Source organism: Loxodonta africana, chromosome 4 (assembly GCF_030014295.1).
Source record: "Loxodonta africana isolate mLoxAfr1 chromosome 4, mLoxAfr1.hap2, whole genome shotgun sequence".
Classification (NCBI taxonomy): domain Eukaryota; kingdom Metazoa; phylum Chordata; class Mammalia; order Proboscidea; family Elephantidae; genus Loxodonta; species Loxodonta africana.
The window spans coordinates 100,527,567-100,531,930 of NC_087345.1; positions in this window are offsets into that span (position 1 = coordinate 100,527,567).

Sequence of the window (4,364 nt, forward strand, 5' to 3'; positions counted from 1 at the left end):
GTTTGTTAATGAGTTTTCCTTCAATCCTGATGCAGCATTCTTCTTCATATAGTCCAGAGTCTCAGATTATTTGCTCAGTATACAGACCGAATAAGTATGGTGAAAGGATACAACCATGGTACATGCTTTTTCTGATTTTAAACCATGCAGTATCCCCTTGTTCTGTTTCAGTGACTGCTTCTTGATCTATGTACAGGCTCCTCATGTACACAATTAAGTGTTCCGGAATTCCCATTCTTTGCGATGCTATCCATAATTTGTTATGATCCACAGAACCTTTGCGTCATCAATAAAGCACAGGTAAACATCTTTCTGTATCCTCTGCTTTCAGCCAAGATCCATCTGACATCAACAATGATATCCCTCATGCCACGTTCTCTTCTGAATCCAGCTTAAACTTCTGGCAGTTTCCTGTCAATGTACTGCTACAACTATTCTTGAATTATCTTCAGCAAAATTTTACTTGCATGTCACAATATTGATATTTTTCGATAATTTCCACATTCTGTTGGATCACCTCTCATTGAAATGGGTACGTATATAGATCTCTTCTAATCAGTTGGCCAGGCATCTGTCTTCCAAATTTCCTGGCATTGATGAATGAGTGCTTCTAGCGTTGCATCCATTTGTTGAAATTGGTCAATTCCTTGAGCCTTGATTTTTGTGAATGCCTTCAGAGCAGCTTGGACATCTTCCTGCGATATCATTGGTTCTTGATCATATGCTACCTCCTAAAATGGTTGAACGTCAACCAATTATTTTTGTTACAGTGATTCTCTGTAATCTTTCTATCTTTTTTTGATGCTTCCTGCATCATTCAATTTTTTACGCATAGAATCCTTCAACATTCCAACCCTAGGTTTGAATTTTTTTGTCAATTCTTTCAGCTTAAGAAATGCCAAACGTGTTCTTCTCTTTCGGTTTTCTAAGTCCAGGCCTTTGCAAATTCCATTATAATACTTTTCTTTGTCTTTTTTTTTAATAATTTTTATTGTGCTTTAAGTGAAAGTTTACAAATCAAGTCAGTCTCTCACACAAAAACTTATATACACCTTGCTACATACTCCCATTACTCTCCCCCTAATGAGACAGCCCACTCCCTCCCTCCACTCTCTCTTTTCATGTCCATTTTGCCAGCTTCTAACCCCCTCTACCTTCTTATCTCCTCTCCAGGCAGGAGGTGCCAGCATAGTCTCAAGTATCCACCTGATCCAAGAAGCTCACTCCTTACCAGCATCCCTCTCCAACCCGTTGTCCAGTCCAATCCGTGTCTGAAGAGTTGGCTTCAGCAATGGTTCCTGTCTTGGGCCAACAGAAGGTCTGGGGGCCATGACCACCAAAGTCCTTCTAGTCTCAGTCAGACCATTAAGTCTGGTCTTTTTATGAGAATTTGGAGCCTGCATCCCACTGCTCTCCTGCTCCCTCAGGGGTTCTCTGTTGTGCTCCCTGACAGGGCAGTCATCGATTGTAGCCGGGGACCATCTAGTTCTTCTGGTCTCAGGATGATGTAGTCTCTGGTTCACGTGGCCCTTTCTGTCTCTTGGGCTCATAATTACCTTGTATCCTTGGTGTTCTTCATTCTCCTTTGATCCAGGTGGGTTGAGACTCGTCGATGCATCTTAGATGGCAGCTCGCTAGCTTTTAAGACCCCAGATGCCACACTTCAAAGTGGGATGCAGAATGTTTTCTTAATAGATTTTATTATGCCAATTAACTTAGATGTCCCCTTAAACCATGGTCCCCAAACCCTTGCCCCTGCTACGCTGGCCTTCGAAGCATTCAGTTTATTGAGGAAACTTCTTTGCTTTTGGTTTAGTCCAGTCGTGCTGACTTCCCTGTATTGAGTGTTGTCTTTCCCTTCACCTAAAGTAGATCTTATCTACTATCCAATTAGTGGACACCCCTGCCTTACCTTCCCTCCCTCCCCTCTCTTGTAACCACAAAAGAATGTTTTCTTCTCAGTTTAAACTATTTCTCAAGGTCTTATAATAGTGGTCTTATACAATATTTGTCCTTTTGCAACTGACTAATTTCACTCAGCATAGTGCCTTCCAGGTTCCTCCATGTTATGAAATGTTTCACAGATTCCTCACTGTTCTTTATCAATGCGTAGTATTCCATTGTGTGAATATACCACAATTTATTTATCCATTCATCCATTGATGGACAGCTGGGTTGCTTCCATCTTTTTGCTATTGTAAACAGTGCTTCAATAAACATGGGTGTGCATATATCTGTTCGTGTAAAGGCTTTTATTTCTCTAGGATATATTCTGAGGAGTGGGATTGCTGGATTGTATGGTAGTTATATGTCTAGCTTTTTAAGGAAGCGCCAAATCGATTTCCAAAGTGGTTGTACCATTTTACATTCCCACCAGCAGTGTATAAGTGTTTCAGTCTCTCCACAGCCTCTCCAACATTTATTATTTTGTGTTTTTTGGATAAATGCCAGCCTTGTTGGAGTGAGATGGAATCTCATTGTAGTTTTGATTTGCATTTTTTTTTTTTAATGGCTAATGATTGTGAACATTTCCTCAAATATCTGTTAGCTACCTGAATGTCTTCTTTAGTGAAGTGTCTATTCATATCTTTTGCCCATTTTTTAATAGGGTTATTTGTCTTTTTGTAGTTGATTTTTTTGCAGTATCGTGGATTTTAGAGCTCAGGCGCTGATCAGAAATGTCATAGCTAAAAAGTTTTTCCCAGTCTGTAGGTAGTCTTTTTATTCTTTTGGTGAAGTCTTTGGATAAGCATAGGTATTTGATTATTAAGAGCTCCCAGTTATCTACTTTTTCTTCTGCATTCTTAATAGTGTTTTGTATACTGTTTATGCCATGTATTCGGGCTCCTAATGTTGTCCCTATTTTTTCTTCCATTATCTTTATCGTTTTAGATTTTATATTTAGGTCTTTGATCCATTTTGAGCTCGTTTCTGTGCATGGAGTGTGGTATGGGTCTTGTTTCATTTTTTTTGCAGATGGATATCCAGTTATACCAGCACCATTTGTTAAAAAGACTGTCTTTTCCCCATTTAACTGTTTTGGAGCCTTTGTCAAATATCAACTGCTCGTATGTGGATGGGTTTATGTCTGGATTCTCAATTCTGTTCCATTGGTCTATGTATCTGTTGTTGTACCAGTACCAGGCTGTTTTGACTAATGTGGCGGTGTAATAGGTTCTAAAATCAGGTAGAGTAAGGCCTCCCACTTTGTTCTTCGTTTTCAGTAAAGCTTTCCTTATCCAGGGCCTCTTTCCCTTCCATATGAAGTTGGTGGTTTGTTTCTTCATTTCATTAAAGAACGTTGTTGGAATTTGGATTGGAATTGCATTAAATGTATAGATCGCTTTTGGTAGAATAGACATTTTTATAATGTTAAGTCTTCCTATCCATAAGTAGGGTATGTTTTTCCACTTATGTAGGTCTCTTTTGGTTTCTTGCATAAGAGTTTTGTCATTTTCTTTGTATAAGTCTTTTACATCTCTGGTAAGATTTATTCCTAAGTAATTTATCTTCTTGGGGGCTACTGTAAATGGTATTGATTTGGTGATTTCCTCTTTGATGTTCTTTTGGTTGGTGTACAGGAATCCAACTGATTTCTCTATGTTTATACGGTATCCTGATACTCTGCTGAACTCTTCTATTATTTTCAGAAGTTTTTTTAGGATTCTTTAGGGTTTTCTGTGTATAAGATCTTGTCGTCTGCAAATAGAGATAATTTTAGTTCTTCCTTGCCAATCTGGATGCCCTTTATTTCTTTGTCTAGCCTAATTGCTCTGGCTAGGACTTCCAGCACAATGTTGAATAACCTACCCAACCCAGTGCCCTCAAGTGGATTCCGACTCATATAGATAAGAGTGGTGATAAAGGGCATCCTTGTCTGTTTCCTGTTCTCAAGGGAAATGCTTTCAGGCTCTCTCCATTTCGGATGACATTTGCTGTTGGCTTTGTATAAATGCCCTTCATTATGTGAGGAATTTTCCTTCTATTCCTACTTTGCTAAGAGTTTTTGTCATGGATGGATGTTGAACTTTGTCAAATGCATTTTCTGCATCAATTGATAAAATCATGTGATTCTTGTCTTTTGTTTTATTTATGTGGTAGATTACATTAATGTTTTTCTAATGTTGAACCATCCCTGCATACCTGGTATGAATCCCACTTGGTCGTGGTGAATTATTTTTTGATATGTTGTTGAATTCTATTGGCTAGAATTTTGTTGAGGATTTTTGCATCTAAGTTCATGAGGGATATAGGTCTGTAATTTTTTTTTTTTTTTTTGTGGAGTCTTTACCTGGTTTTGGTATCAGGGATATGGTGGCTTCATAGAATGAGTTTGGTAGTATTCCGTCCTTTCCTATGCTCTG